Consider the following 17388-nt stretch of genomic DNA (forward strand, 5'->3'; position numbering starts at 1 on the left):
TCGCCATGTTCTCCTAAAACGCGAATAATATAGTTAAGTTTCTTTTCAAAGTTTTCCTCAAGGTATTTCTCGATATGATGATTAAATTTTAACGTTCTTGAGAAATAAACTCCCAAGTATTTATATTCGTTTACTTCATCAATTAAAACATCAGCTAGAAACCAGTTTTTGTATGCGTTAAGTCTTTTTCCTACCACTAGAACTTTTGATTTTTTGGCATTAAACTTTAGGTTCCATTTAGAAACAAATTCACTGGCAATATTCAATAGGGTTTGTAATTCTTCTTCGGTTTTCCCTAGTAAAACAATATCATCTACGAAGAGTAGACTACCTATAACTTCAGTCGCTACATTGATACCGAGATTCTTTTCTTTTATCATTGAGACAAGATCAGACATTAGAATAGAAAAAAGCGTAGGAGATAATATACATCCTTGTTTTAGGCCAAATTCTTGATCAAACCAGTCTGATTCGTAATTCCCAAAAATGACCTTGTTACTTACATTTTTATAAAGGGAACGTATTTGTTTCCAGCATTTTCCTTGAATACCATTTTGCCAAAGAAGATAAAACAAGACCATCTCTCCAGACTTTATCAAAAGCAGAGGATAGATCTAAGAAAGCTAGAAACGTTTTTTCCTTTTTTGTTTTTCTTAAGGAGCAGAGCCCATGAAGAGTGAAAATATGATCTTCAACTCTTCTGTCTTTTCTAAAGGCGCCTTGAGTTTCACCTAATAAGTTCTTATCTTCAATATAATTCATAATTTTGTCCTCAATAATTTTACAATAAACCTTATATACATTTGAAGTTAAGGTTATGCCTCTGTAATTAGCCAAATCATGAACCGAACCTCCTTTGTGAATTAATTTTACAATACCTTTATGTCATTCAACAGGAATGCATTCCAAATCGGTTATCTTAGTGAAAAGTTCAACAAGGGAATCAACAAGTATATCATCACCGTATTTTAGAAATTCATTGGGTATGTTGTCGAACCCACTAGCTTTACTGTTTTTGATTCGCTTAATAATTTGCGTAATTTCTTGTCGGTCTATTGAAAGCAATAAAGGTGTTTCCGCCTGAATCAAATAGTTATCTAGTTTGTACATCAAAGATTCAACATCATTCGCTAATTCGGTTTTGCTATTTTGCATTGATCCTATTGAATTAAAATGATCAGATAAGGCTTTATTAATTTGATCAGGTTCCGTTAATGTTACACCTGAATTAACAGGATCTATTATTTCGAATGGCACACTAGCATTTTGCTTTAATTTAAGAAAATCCCAAAAGCCTTTAATTTTATTTTTTGAATTTGTGCATTTGCTCGTGAACTGTTTCATTTTTACTAAACGCTCTTTACTTTTAATAGCTTGGTGAACTTTTTCTTTTCGTTTTTTATAGATATTTGTTAGTCGCTGGCCTACTTCATTGTTGTGTGGGTGGTTTTTATCATGTATACGCTTAAGTCGATTTGCCTCGCGCCTTTGTTTTAAAAGTTCATCTAACTCTTTGTCCCAAAAACTTCTATAATTCCGGACAGTTTTTGCCTTACCGATTGAATTTATAGCTGCATTTTCTACCTTTTCTTTCCAGCTGTTCCATATTTGATCAACATTCATAGTTTCTTTACAAAATACATTAAAACTAGAGAAGTTTTCGCGCAGTTTACTTTCAAAAACAGGACAATTCGTCTTTTCATTGATATTCCAAAATATAGCATTTGTATTACTTTTAGGTTTTAGGGATTTTGTATTCGATTTAATGTTTACTCTAAGGATAACGTGGTCGCTATGTAGGTCAAAATTTCCAGATTCATCAATATAGACACGTGATACGGCTTCTTTTATATTTGAGGATAAAAGAATATAATCAATTGCTGATCTTTGATTATTTAGTATTCTTGGGTAGTGTCCACTACAAGAAGTAAGAGTATTTGCAATAATTAGCTGAGAGGCTTCAACAAATTGACTTAAACGACGGCCATTGTATGAAGTGGACAGTTTCATTATATTTTGCCCGGTAAATTTACATATGTCAATGCATCGCCCATTGAAATCGCCAGTGATGACAACTTCATAGCCTAATGAATATAGGTTTGAAACATCTTCAAGAAGTTGAAACATTATTTCGTCTGTTTTTGGTTTATTTATACCATCATTTGGCAAATAAACTACCCCTACAGCAGTTTTCAGTCCATTGATTCGTGTAAGTACCCATAATCTTTCATACCTATCATTTTTACTATTTAATAAATTATCATCTAGAATCGGGTAATTTTCATGTAAGCATATTCCTATACCCCCTTTGTCTTTGGCATTTTGCCTACACTTTCCAACCCAATTATAAGACTTATCTAGTTTTGAGGGGCGTTCATCATTTTTCAGAAAGGTCTCAACCAAACTAAAAATTGAAACATAATCATTAAGTAAATTTTTGTTAAACATATGTATCTTTGATGTCATACCGCGAATATTAAGATAATTAATAACGATTTCGGGTTTTGTCCCTATCGACTTTTTCTTACTTCGTTTATGTTTTTTACCACGTTTAAGTTTTTTCCGCGTACACGAAGTTGCATCAGGAAAACCCGTTTTCTCAGAGTTGCCTATCCTTACGGCACTCTCTTCATGGCCTACAACCTAATGTTGACAATGTTTGGCCTTGTGGCCATATTCATAACAATTATTACATTGAACATATTTTCATATCTACATACAGAGGCGGTATGATTAAATCCACCGCAGTAACAACATGAATTTTGATAGTCATTTTCTGTTTGCATTGTCTCATAGCGGGACGAAGTGTCATTACTCCTGTGGAAGTCGTTTCTCATATACGCTTTGTTATATGTACGATTTCTGTCATCCCTTCTGTTTGAATTGTATGATCTGTTGTTCGTTCTGTATTGTTCTCTAGATTTTCGATAATCTCTTTGTTTCCTGTACGGTACGTGCTTTCTGGTGCTAGACGTATTTTGCACATGTCTTATGTTAGAGGACTTCGGATTTTGAGACTTAATTTGGTCCACTCCTTGACTTATCAATACCTGTCGTTCTTCTGATGTTATCTTTGCCTTCTGGGAATTAATTTTAAGATTATTAGCCACTGTATAGGTACCATGAATAGACAGGTGTATACCGTCCGGTTCGTAGAGACTTGTATTTACCGAACCGTTCTACAAACGGAGGACACTCTCATTATCAATATAATACAAATTTTCATCATTGGCTATTTTTCGGAGTATGTCATTTGCCTTGTGAATGTTACCTAATCTGTCATCGAGACGAGGACAAAGACCAGAGACAACAACATTTTCCGATAAGGATTTGGCTTTCATTACAAGAGTCATATATTCTTCATTGAACGATTCAACCTTGGAAACCTTTGTCAAGACAGTCATTACTTCCTACTTGCAGGATGATGTTTTCGAGATAGGAATCCTCTGGCAGATTTAGTAGTTTTGCCGTTATATCGAAAATTTTGCTTCCTCTGACACAAATCGGAGCGATATCCAACTGAAATCTAGTCTGATTGAAATCTCGGATAATCGAACTGTCTATTAATAAAGTCCCCTTTGGCTTGCGGCTCTGTGCATTTTGTTCGAATGCCGAGACATTAAGAGATGCTGTGGAATTGCTATCTGTATCAGATTCATCGTCGCTATCATCATCGGACTGCTCCTCAACTTGTGTTCCGACACGTTGTTGAATAAGAGATCTTAATCGATCATTTTCACTTTGAAGTATCTGTATTTGATCGTTTTTATTTTGTAATTCCTGGACCAAGTTCGTATTGTTTTGTAAGACGAAACCGAGTTTTTTATCCATGGCTTTTATCAGTGTTGGAATCTTGCGACAATCAGGACATGTCCAAAAGCCAATAGGGTCGTCTTTCTCGACACCTACGCACCTTTCGTGGAACCACTCTTGACAGAAATTACAACGAATCTGATTTTTATCTTTTATTGTTCCATTGCATACGCAAGGGTCGATCGGTGTTACTAAAGAAGTATCCTGGGAAATTTGCTGATCTTTCTTGCTTTTTGTTTTGTTTGCTGAAACAGTACTACTAGTATCGCGCAAGGCTGAAACTGAGTTTTTGTGTATTTCTTTTAGCAAAGTTATACTTTCATCAGCATCGTGTGCTGCTTTCTCCTGATCATCTGCTTTTATAATGTCAGTATCAGTGATGGAATCGTGAAAAATGTCGTAATCAGTTATAAGCATCTGACGGAACGAATCTGTTTTTGTAATTTGTACATTTACTGATTGATAGTAAAGGTTGAAATTAAAAACAAAAATGCATGTGAGATCCTTTATCCCCTTATATTTTCTTGCTATGTGCAGAAAAATTAGGCATTTTGGTAAGAAATAGTAAGGAGATATTACTATAGATGATACAGAATTTGTACTTTCTCAATATGCAGATGATACATCATTGGTATTAGATGGCTCGCCAGAATCGCTCGATGCATCTCTTCGTGTTCTCCAATTGCATGCTGAAAACTCGGGACTTATTAAGATTAATAAAGTAAAAAACAAGTGTTATTTGGATAGGTAGCAAAAAACATAGCCAGGATCAAATTTGTGTAAAGTGGGGATTGAAATGGGGCTCCAGTACGTTTAAGCTCCTTGGAATTACTTTTTCAGTCGACCTAGATAGAATGATTAATTTAAATTATAGGCCAGTTTTAGATAATATAGACAACACTTTGAAAAAATGGTCAAAACAGTATGTCACCCCCTTTGGAAAGATTACCATTTTTAAAACTTTGGTCATATCTAAATTAAATCATCTGTTTCTATCTATCCCTAGTCCAGATGAGAATATGTTACGTAATTTAACAAATAAAATGTATGCTTTTATCTGGGATAATAAACCTGATAAGGTCAAGCGAGATCTTTCATGTCAAGATTATTATATGGGTGGTTTAAAAATGCTAAATTTAAAAGCATTTATACAGGGACTGAAACTTACATGGGTAAGACGGCTGTATAATTCGAATTCAAAGTGGGTGAGATTAGTCTCTATTGTGGAGCAAATAAAGTTTAGTGAACTAAGTTATATTGGGCCTAATAAATTTTGGCAAGAGGTTTTTGATGCTTGGAAAACCCTTAATCAAATTAGAAATTATATCTTATTCTTTAAGGGAGGTAGAAAACATTAAAATTGGTGGTTAAAGAGTCTACTATAAAAACTGGGCAAACGCTGGAATTTGGACAGTGCATGACTTGTTAGATTATCAGGACAAAGTTATGTCATTTCAAAATTTTCAACAATTATATCAATTTAGGCCAAATATTTTACATTATTATGGAATAGCACATTCGCTTAATGAGTGGTTAAAACGATCAATATTGAAGTAAAGGAGAAAAAGATTCAAGCAATACTACCTTTTAACATAAGTATCTTCTTTGAATCAAAAAAAGTTTCAAAGGACATGTGCAAAGTATTGAATGAGAAATATATTACTTTTGCTGCAAAGGAAAAATGGGAGAACCATCTTAATATGACTGGTATTAACTGGAAAAAAATACACACTTCGTGTACAAAATATACCAGAAGCACTAAGCTTTGCTGGTTCCAATATAGAATTATACATAGAATTTTAGGAACTAATTCACTACTTTACAAGATGAAAATAAGTAGTAGCAACATATGTACATTTTGCAAAGAAGGACAAGAGACCATAGAACATTTATTTTGGAGCTGTCCGATGGTCGCCAGTCTCTGGCATGCACTAAACATCTGGATTTTTGAAATGACAAATATTGAACTGCCTTTGAATATAATGATTATTCTATTTGGTATCTACGAAAATGTTAAATTGAATTTTGTTAAAAATAAGATTATTCTGCTTTCAAAATACTATATTTACCGAACAAAATTACAAGAAGTTTTGCCAAATTTAAATGCTTTAAAAAACTATTTAAAGGAACACTTGAACTTAGAAAAATACATTTCATTTAAAAACCTCTCTGTAGATGAATATAACAAATACTGGAGTCCCTGGGCCCCTATTATAGAATAAATAATAAATGTCGAATTTTGATTGAAACACCACTAATAGATATTGCAAGAACAAATAAGATTCCAATGTTATAAGAAAATTATTTATTTTCAACCTATTGTTGCACCGGTTTATTCCTGGTTTGCCCACCTTTAATTATACCAATTATTTATTAGTAAAGAAAACAAAAAAAGACAAAAGGTTTAATGAGCATACAATTGTATAGTCTGTTCCAACTTGGGTATATAGTTTATTAGTGATTTCTATATATTCGGGTATTTCTTATTTTACATTTTCATTTGTAAAGAAAAAAAATAAATAAATCAAATATTTTTTCTCTCAATAATTTTATCAATGCAATCGATTCATTTGTGTACAACAGTTACTAATGATTAAACATTGACATTCAGTTATAAAAGTGTCTTAATAATTTCATAGTTTTTGAATGATTTTCATATAAATACATCAATACAAGTTGTCTTTTATTGCAATCATAATTTATATAATATATGAATCAAGTTTATATAAATGCATTGCATAAGGAAATAAATAAAGCTATATGGTACAATAAGTAATATGGGGCACTATATGTATAATGATGGGAAATGCAATCTTTTTTATATATATATTTCAAAAGTCACAAAATAATATATTCACAAAGTCAGTAATTACAATATTTCACGAAGTTGTTCAGTTCAAATGGAAAAGATGGGATGCTGCGTCAATCATGATGAGTCCTTGTTGGTATCTGTCTTTCAGTAGTTGGAGTCTGGTGTTTATTACTCTGTATATGTGTCTTTTTGGTGGGCGGGCTCCTCCTGCTGCATACTGGATAATGTTACATTCTGTCAGTACCTGGGTCTTCTTCAGTTACTCAATGATCTCGTACATGTTGGGGTTGACATGTTGGAGTCTCTTCTTAATTTTGATGTGCCATCCTTCCAGGTGATTGGTGGTGCGTGGTCCTTCTGTGTAGTAGTGATTCCTTAGAAAGCAATAACCTTCAACCCAGAACTCTGTCACGTCATCAGTAAATGTTGTTGTAGCGGGTATGTTGTCAGCTTCACCAATGTCTTCTGAAGTTTTAAGCTAAACAGCCTCAACAAGGTGGGTTGGAAGGTGTAATACCACCATTGATTCCCCCCTATTAGTCTTTGTAAAATTTGCACTTTTTAAAAAAATGTGCATAATTTATCTGTGTTTCAAATAAAAAATACTTGGCATGTTTTATTCTGTCCAGTACTATGGAAAAAAATTCACATAATGTTTCATTCATATAAGAAAATAACTACCACTGGAGGTTGACCAATCAAATTTCATCCTTTTACTTTCTGTGTACAAACTTTAGTAACCATGTAACCTCAAGTTTCCAAAAGATTCTATAGAAACACTTAATAAAAAAATAATGGTGCTTTGAAACACCATAGATATATATCTATGACACAGATTTTTTTTTACTGTCATGAAATGTAGGATACATTTCCTACAACTGTCAAATTCAAGGGAATATTTTTATTTCGACCCTTTTTCCGCATGTGACGGACTATGATTTGGTGGTATTACACCAGGGTTGCGTTCAATATCGTAGCGGCTACGTAGTGCTACGTAGATTTATGACTATTGAACGAGTAGCTAGCCTAGCTGCTATCAATATCTATGTAGCAGCTAGGCTAGCTACACGTTCAATAGTCATAAATCTACGTAGCCCTATGTAGCCGCTACGACATTGAACGCAACCCTGGAACCAGAGGTAATACTGTGGCTCGTCGTATAAGTCGAGTGATGTCTTCATTTTCTTTATTATACGAATGTCTGTACGACTGTGGTCCACATTTCTGTGCCTTTTGCCAAATACACTGGGTATAATGGAAGAATCAGCGTTTCATGGTTACCCCTGAGAAAACTGTCCGTGCTGCATTGTTGGTTTCTGTTTAGTAGTCAGTAAATTCTGTTTCTGGTGAAGTTGTAACTGATGTTGGTGTGTCAAATGTAAAGCTTGGCTACTGAACAGTTGCATTTATATTCTATTTGCTAAAATTAATTGGATATTTTTAATATTAAATTTCAGAACAGTATATTTATTAAAAATTAAAAAAAAAATAAGTTGAATAATAAAGAGAAATTTAAATGACATTTATTCTATTCTTCACTTTCATTATTTTACGTTTTTACTTTTTTTTTCAGAATGTACCAACAATGAAAACTATTTGCTGATAAAGTGTAAAAATAATATACATTTTCTATACACACATTGGTCTATTTTTACTTTTTTTGGGTCAAATACAATACATTTTCCTGCTAAAAACTATATAAAATATAAAATATTTTTGCATTTTTCCTTGATTTAATAGCAGATTATAGTTCCTTTTTTTAAATTTTACAGGTAAAATAAAAGGTAAAAAATATGACTATAATTCAGAAATAAACTATAATTGTTAAAACCACAAATCCCCCTATGTTTACATATGCATGTAATTAAAAGTGGGCAAACCAGGATGACATCGTTGCACCATCATATATTCAATTGTTGTTTAATTATTTAATACTTCCTTTGTGTGAATATGCCATTCTGTATACCTTTGTTCATACATGTTGTGCTAGTCTATTTGTTACAATAAAGAAAATTCATTATAAAAAAAAATGCATGTGCCTGTCTAAAATTAGGAACTTTGTCAGTAGTCGTCATATATTTATATGACGACTACTGACAAAGTTCCTATTTTTTGTTTTTTTTGCGGAATTGGTTGTTAACTTATGGCAGATTTTTAATGTTTTCTGTTAAAACTCATTCATTACTTTTATGGACATTTTAGAGTTTGAAATATTAAAAAGACACGTCTTTTGTTACATATCTTATGTCTTTTGGTTATTTTCGTGGACGTATTACCCATTAGTTATTTTGCTCATATTTGCATAATGCTGCTCTACCAAATAAATTGTTAAACAAAACAAAATAACACGGTCTTTATTAGCTCACCGGGGCTCGAAGGGCCCCATGTGAGCTTATGCCATCACTTGGCGTCCGTCGTCTGTCGTCGTCGTCGTCGTCGTCTGTCGTCGTCGTCGTCTGTTGTCGTCTGTCGTCGTCAACTATTTCAAAAATCTTCTCCTTTGAAACTACTGGGCCAAATACCTTCAAACTTTAACTAAATGTTCCTTAGGGTATTTAGTTTATAAATTGTATCCGAACTTTTGATCCATCGACAAACATGGCCGCCATGGCAACAAATAGAACATAGGGGTCAAATGCAGTTTTTGGCTTATATCTGAAAAACTAAAGCTTTTAGAGCAAATCTGACTTCGGGTAAAATTGTTCAATTGGTCAAGATCTATCAGCTCTAAAATTTTCAGACGAATCGAACAACCCATTGTTAGGTTGCTGCCACCGAATTGGTAGTTTTAACAAAATTTTTTGTTTCAGTAATGGATAATTTTTGTAATCCTATTCCTTTACTTAGAGTTCATACGATTTTGTATTAATTTTCGTCTACAATGAAAATCATCAACGTGACTATAAACGTCTAATGAAAAGAATGCCTAGTTTCACGAGAATTAAGTTGTAACTTTAGCTCTCTCGTTTATAATAGGGGTTAACCAAGAAAATAACTTGGTAATTTGGAAAAGTCGGAAAAGCAGTTATTTAATGACAAAACAAAATGAATTTGAGCTCAATAAAAAGATACAATTCGACATTTCAAACTCAGGCTTATCTATTGTATCTCAAACACAAAATGAAGTGTTACTGAGAATGCAACACATGATTTTAAATGTTAAACAGGTCGGGAACACTACCTTATATGGATATGCATAAATTAGCATACTAATGTCCTCGGAAATATAATGTTTATTTACGTATGACGCAATTTTTTTACCTGGGTTTTTGACCAATCCCCTAAATGAGTAACAATGCATGATGGACTACTACGTGTTTACGATCAACCGAGAACACGTGTTATTAATCGAAATACAACACATTTTTTCATGCATTGCAGGATACAAAATTTCGCTTAGATTTTTTTTATCTTTTGTGTCTACATTTATAGTCCGTTATATAAAGTATTTGTTCCATGCTCAGATTAACGAATAGTTGTTTCTATACGAACAAACGAGTGTTTGAATTACCCGAAATATAGTCATTAATATTATTGATGGTTAAACGAAGATTTCAGATATTCGTCCACAAGAGCGAAAAACACAATTACCCATAAGATGAACTTTCATTCGGATAGTTAAAATAAAGGATCCTGGAATTGTGAGTGGGTTCACCAAAAAGAGGAAGATTTAGAGTGTGTCAAATATCTGTTGAGGTCACTAAAATGACCCAGCTTTTCCCATAATTGATGTAATGATATTGACCAGACTCAAGCTAGCGAACAATAAGCCAAACTGATCACGCCTAAATACCGAAGACTTATATTAACATAAAACGTCCTTTAAAATCTGATGACAATCATCTCCAGTAGGAAGACGAAATGCTAAACATTTTCACAAAGACAAAATTGATTTTTTATTACATATATATTTAAAACAACATAGTTTTTCTAAACAGCCGAGCATCTCTTATAGGATTTTCAAAATTAATTTTAGCTACTCCTCTCCCTTTTGATTACCTTTGATTACAAACGTCTGTCTTTATAATAATGAAAAAAATAATAAAAGTAGACCATACTTATCTAGTGTAAAGATGAAATTAAATCCACATACTGACACATACTGACACATACTGACACATACCGTTTTTGGAACGTCAAGTACGGAATTTTGCATCCATAATTATAAGTTGTAGTCAAGGCTAATAAATATCCAGTGTTCGTTTTGGTACGATTGAACAATTTATTTAATACATTTCAATAGGAAATGTGTTTTTTGTGACAGTGACACACAAGTAGCACGAGATATGAATTGATGAAGATTTTTGCTAATTTAACCGACAAAATCTTCAAATCCAAAATTATTACAGCTTTTCAAAAAAGGCAAGTCCCTTGCATTGATTCGAATTAACAAAATAAGGTTGGAATAAAAAAAATACGAACTATTTCAGTTTTACATTAGAACAATAATCGGAGAACGGTTCAAACGTTGGGTATGGTTACCCGACCCCTCCCTTCTTTAATTCTTAAAAAAAGTCCACACTAGATACACATGATAGACAATTGCCTAAGGTTGTCTGAACCCAAATACCCAGGTGGGTAAAGTATCGGATCGTCCACAACTGAGGTCCAAAGTTGGGATTATGGTGACCCGACTCCCTCCCTACTTTAATTCATAAAAATTTCCTACGGCAAAGCTTTTGTCCACACTAGGTACAAATGATAGGCAATTGCCGAAGGTTGCCTGGACCCAATGATCCAGGTGGTTAAAGTTACGGATCGTCCACAACTGAGGTCCAAAGTTGGGGTACGGTGAGCCGACCCCTCCCAATCCCCTGCCTTCTTTAATTCATAAAAAAGTCCCTATGGCAAAGCTTTTGTCCACACTAGGGACAAATGATAGTCAATTGCCTAAACTTTGCCGTAGAGACTTTTTTATGAATTAAAGAAGGTAGGGGATTGAGTCACCCTACCCGAACTTTGGACCTCAGTTGTAGACGATCCGTAACTTTACCCACCTGGGTCTTTGGGTCCAGGCAATCTTAGGTAGGCAATTGCCTATCATTTGTACTTAGTGTGGACAAAAGCTTTGCCGTAGGGACATTTTTATGAATTAAAGAAGGTAGGGGATTGGGTAACCCTACCCCAACTTTGGACCTCATTTGTAGACGATCCGTAACTTTACCCACCTGGGTCTTTTGGTCCAGGCAACCTTAGACCTTTGCCTATCATTTGTGATTATTTTAAAAGTTGTTATAATCTTGGATTCAAAAACATTTTCGTTTAGATTAACCAAAATCTTTAAGTCAATTCATTTCTCTTTCTATTTGTGTGTCACTCTTACACTAATCACTCTTCCTATCGAAATATGATAAATAAATTACCGGTTTAACGACATACCTTTGAATAATTTAAAAAGTTACTAGTTCTTTGTCAAAAGAAGAAAACTGCGTATAGTTATCAGCTTTTATTTCAACTGAAATTCTGACAAAAATTTCTTGACGTTCCAAAATCAATCTGTTTTTTCTCTTTCCTTTTCAAACGCATATATATAAGCTAGAAGATTTATTTTTATCGTTACACTAGTTTAGTATGAACTATTGTTATTAATTGATTCATTATAATATATAAAGACGACAAACCCATTTAAAAAGAGAACACTAAAAAGAGAAAGGATTAGCTAAAAGGAATTTTAGATGCCCGGCTTTTAAAAAATGTTGTATTTAATAAACAAATAACTAAGTCCAATTTTGTCTTTGTGAAAATGAATTGTATTTCGTCTTCCTACTGGAAATGATTGTCATCAGATTTCAAAAGACGTTTCATGTTATTGCAAGTCTTCGGTTTTTAGGCATGATCAGATTGGCGCGTTTTCTTATCGTTCGCTGGCTTATTGTTTGCTAGCTTGATGCATCTTATTGTTGGCTGGCTTAATGTTCGCTAGCTTGAGTCTGGTTTGATATTGTACCTATTTTTATAATTTATGATTAATCAAGTCATTTAAATCGAGGAAGGATATGTATTTATTACTTTGTCTCTAAGAAACAAACGCAAAACACCTTTCAGAAAGATTTGTTTTCCATTATCTTGAAAAAGAGATATTTACTATAGAATTCTGTGTAATATTTATATAGTTATAAATTGACAGGTACAGTACATGTATAAAACCTATATCAAATATCATAATTCATCGAAACTGTTCAAGACATTTCTTAATCCTTGTCTGACAATGTCTATAAGATAAAATTGAGAATGGAAATGGGGAATGTGTCAAAGAGACAACAACCCGACCAAAGAGCAGAAAACAGCCGAAGGCCACCAATGGGTCTTCAACACAGCGAGAAAATCCCGCACCCAGAGGCGGGCTTCAGCTGGCCCCTAAACAACAATGTGCACTAGTTCAGTGAAAATGGACCTCATACTAAACTCCAAAACATATAAATGAACTTAAATTAAAATCATACACGACTAACAAAGGCCAGAGGCTCCTAACTTGGGACAGGCGCAAAAATGCGGCGGGGTTAAACATGTTTTGTGAGATCTCAACCCTCCCTCTATACCTCTAGACAATGTAGAAAAAAACAAACACACGGCAATACGCACAGTAAAACTCAGTTTAAAAGAAGTCCGAGTCCGATGTCAGAATAGATAACAAAAGAAACTAAGTAAAATGACAATGATACATAAATAAACTAAGGACTAGTAGCAGTTACTGACATGCCAGCTCCAGACCTCAATTAAAATGATTGAAAGATTATGTCTTCATCATATGAAAATCAAACACAATCCCTCCCGTAAGGGGTTTAGTATAATACCATCATAAAATATATGAGAGGAACATAACCCGTGTCATGCCAACAACTGGTTTTAAAATAAATGTGTTTATTTCCGATGCAAAATCCCTCCCAGCAGGCACACAACGTTGAACCAACGTTGAAAATATGTTGAAATTTGGTTGTAGCGTTGATCAACGTAAAATCAACGTTGTATCAACGTCAATCCTATCAACGTTTAAATCACGTTGTTGAATCAACGTTGATTTGTGGTTAGAAATATCAACGTTGAACTGTCAACGTCGAATCAACATTGAATTTAAGTTAATGCTTTCAATGCTTTAATAGGTTGAAATTATAACGTTGATAAAAGGTTTATTTAAGGTTGATGACTTTAAGTGTCGACCGAAATTTTATTCCAGATGAGATTGAATCATTTTATATATATACAACTTTGCAGGAATTATTGGGAATAAATGTTAATAATTTGGAATTCTGTTGCATGTGTATATAAATCTTCAAATTTACACGATAAGAGCGAATGAATTAACTTACGCGAAAGAGATTTTTTTTTCTAATTTGCGCATGCGTATGAGGCCGACATTTCGAATTTATTTTGCGCCAATATGATTACCACAACAAGTTAACAGTTGTTCGAAGCAGTGCAAAGTAAGTATAATTTTCATTCATTGTTTGCTTTAATAATAGTTATATGATAATTTAATGTTAACAGTATTGTAGCTGTAATTATTCGCTGTCCCCGCAAGTATGGCAAATCATTATAACCCCTTTTTTGAAGTTCACCTATTTAATCTCAAACTCGATATTTTATATGTTGATGTAATTAAAAGATTTACAACGCATGGCATTCTTGACCTTGAAATACATTTAAAACAAACAAATCATTTTCTCTGCATCAGAATAGATGTCACTCACAGCATGTATTCCGAAGATTTACTAATCATGTGAAGCAATTCGGCGGATAAGAAACACGTGTGACCATAACAAATTACAAATGTAATACACAATCTGACCAATTTCAAAGTGGTTTATTTGATACTGAGTTATGATAAAGTCGAAATAGATGCTTGTTCAATTGACCGTACTGAATTATTACAGCCCAAAAAATTCAAGGAAATAGACAATATTCCTTTAGTTTTAATATCTAAACATAACCCATATGCATGTATACGTAAAATTTAAAAAAGACGTATCACGTCGGAAAGACTTGAATTTATTGCAGTTTGAAGAAATATGTAAACAAAGGTTCAAAGTTGAACTACTGCTTGAGTATAGCAAATTAACATGCTGAAAATATTAATTGATGAAATATTTAAAAATATAATGAAATATATCAATAAAATAAATAATCCATGAATAATACTCATTTTGAATTATATGAAAGTAAATAAACTCATCATTGATACCAGGATTGAAATTTTGTATTTGCGCCAGACGCGCGTTTCGTCTACAAAAGACTCATCAGTTACGCTCGAATAAAAAAATGTTGAAAAGGTCAAATAAAGTACAAAGTTGAAGAGCATTGAGGACCAAAAATTCCTATAAGTTTTGCCAAATACAGCTAAAGCATCTTAAGGTGACCACACAAAGCTTTATCTGCCGAAACGCGTTGTTTTATGGGTTTTATACGAACAACATAGGCGGGTCCCCCCTTTTGTGGGAAAAATTTGGTTGATTATAAAGGGAATCACTGAAGCATGACTGGAGCGGGCCCCCTCTTAGGGCCAACCCTTATGAAAATTTCGGGATCCGCCACTGAACAATATGAGTGCTTGTGAGGCCTTATTTTATCTCAAGATGAGTGACTGTAAAGATCTCGGTGCTTGTGGGACATTATTGTATCTCAAGATGAGAAACTGTCAAGATCTCGGTGCTTGTGAGGCCTTATTTTATCTCAAGATGAGTGACTGTCAAGATCTCGGTGCTTGCGTTGCAATATTGTATCTCAAGATGAGTGACTGTCAAGATCTCGGTGCTTGTGGGGCATTATTGTATCTCAAGATGAGTGACTGTCAAGATCTCGGTGCTTGTGGGGCATTATTGTATCTCAAGATGAGTGACTGTCAAGATCTCGGTACTTGCGGTGCAATATTGTATCTCAAGATGAGTGACTATCAAGATCTCGGTGCTTGCGGTGCAATATTGTATCTCAAGATGAGTGACTGTCAAGATCTCGGTGCCTGTGGTGCATTATTGTTTCTCAAGATGAGTGACTGTCAAGATCTCGGTGCTTGTGGGGCATTATTGTATCTCAAGATGAGTGACTGTCAAGATCTCGGTACTTGCGGTGCAATATTGTATCTCAAGATGAGTGACTATCAAGATCTCGGTGCTTGCGGTGCAATATTGTATCTCAAGATGAGTGACTGTCAAGATCTCGGTGCCTGTGGTGCATTATTGTTTCTCAAGATGAGTGACTGTCAAGATCTCGGTGCTTGTGGTGTATTATTGTATCTCAAGATGAGAAACTGTCAAGATCTCGGTGCTTGTGAGGCCTTATTTTATCTCAAGATGAGTGACTGTCAAGATCTCGGTGCTTGCGTTGCAATATTGTATCTCAAGATGAGTGACTGTCAAGATCTCGGTGCTTGTGGGGCATTATTGTATCTCAAGATGAGTGACTGTCAAGATCTCGATGCTTGTGGGGCATTATTGTATCTCAAGATGAGTGACTGTCAAGATCTCGGTACTTGCGGTGCAATATTGTATCTCAAGATGAGTGACTATCAAGATTTCGGTGCTTGCGGTGCAATATTGTATCTCAAGATGAGTGACTGTCAAGATCTCGGTGCCTGTGGTGCATTATTGTTTCTCAAGATGAGTGACTGTCAAGATCTCGGTGCTTGTGGTATATTATTTGTTTCTTAAGATGAGTGACTGTCAAGATCTTGGTGCTTGTGGTGCATTATTGTTTTTCAAGATGAGTGACTGTCAAGATAAAATAAATTGAAATGCCATTAGCTTATTGTGAGATCTTCAAACTATGATTTAGGATTAAAATTAATTCTAAAGCCCTTGGTTCCAGAGGCGAACCTTTTGAGGGAAAAAATTGGTTGACTGTATAAGAAATCACTGAAGCATGTCTAGAGTGTGCCCCCTCTTATGCACTCAGTGGACCCCCTTATGAAAATTTCCGGATCCCCCACTGATTCGAGAATCTTGTTGGATTCTGCAGGACAAATTTCCCTTAATGCTACAATAAAAATAATTGAACTTAAAGATTTATAGTTATAGAAGGAGTTGTGACAATTTGGAAATGCTGCACTTAAAAGTGTCTTTTTTGTAGATGTCTTCACCAATAAACCCATGTCTGAAAAATACATGACGGGTAAAAAGAATAAACATGCCTTTGGTTGTTAAAGCTTTTTTGAAATAATAAGAGGTGAGTATTGAAATATATATCATTGTTTTCCACATTAAAAATTGTGTGGGATTTTGTCACAATTTCTTTTAAATGTGCTCTCGTATCATTGTCTACTAAAATCTATAGGTTTTTTGTATTAAATTTTTTTTTTATTATATCTGAACTCAAGTTTAAAAAAAGCACATGGTTGCTCTCAATAAATATTTGAAAAAAAACCAATATCATTGCACAGAGATTATTTTTTCACATATTACAGTAGTGTTCTTTATTTGAGCTGCAAAATAATATTAACCTAGTTATGATAAAGATAGTATAATATGTTTTTTTTCTGTTGCAGATGCTATAGCTACAAGTCACAAATGTGCAACATGGACAACAATGTGGAACTAGTGTGCAATATATCTAAAATACGCCCAGAGATATCGGGAATGTGTCTAGCAAAAGGACTAATATTTTAAATAAAATTAAGTATTCAGTTTGTGTTTGTTTGAAATTGTAAGATGCATATGTGAGCAACATGTTATATAATTACTGTTTTATGTCACAAACATATTTTGTGTATGAACAAACATGATCCTGTCTATTATGAAAAATGAAAGTACAAAAATGTATATAGATATAAGAAG

General features: G+C 33.9%; 1 protein-coding gene and 1 long non-coding RNA gene across 2 annotated transcripts in view; one reads left to right on the forward strand and one right to left on the reverse strand.

Annotated features, from left to right (window-relative positions):
• LOC127702710 (uncharacterized) overlaps positions 1–17388 on the reverse strand; it is a 241411-nt gene that overhangs the window by 28429 nt on the left and 195594 nt on the right. The window lies entirely within an intron of this gene.
• LOC127702726 (uncharacterized) lies at positions 14011–17199 on the forward strand. The gene is made up of 3 exons (XR_007982555.1): positions 14011–14046; positions 16685–16780; positions 17100–17199. It is a non-coding gene; the product is annotated as an uncharacterized LOC127702726 (long non-coding RNA).

Source organism: Mytilus californianus, unplaced genomic scaffold (assembly GCF_021869535.1).
Source record: "Mytilus californianus isolate M0D057914Y unplaced genomic scaffold, xbMytCali1.0.p SCAF_5, whole genome shotgun sequence".
NCBI lineage: Eukaryota > Metazoa > Mollusca > Bivalvia > Mytilida > Mytilidae > Mytilus > Mytilus californianus.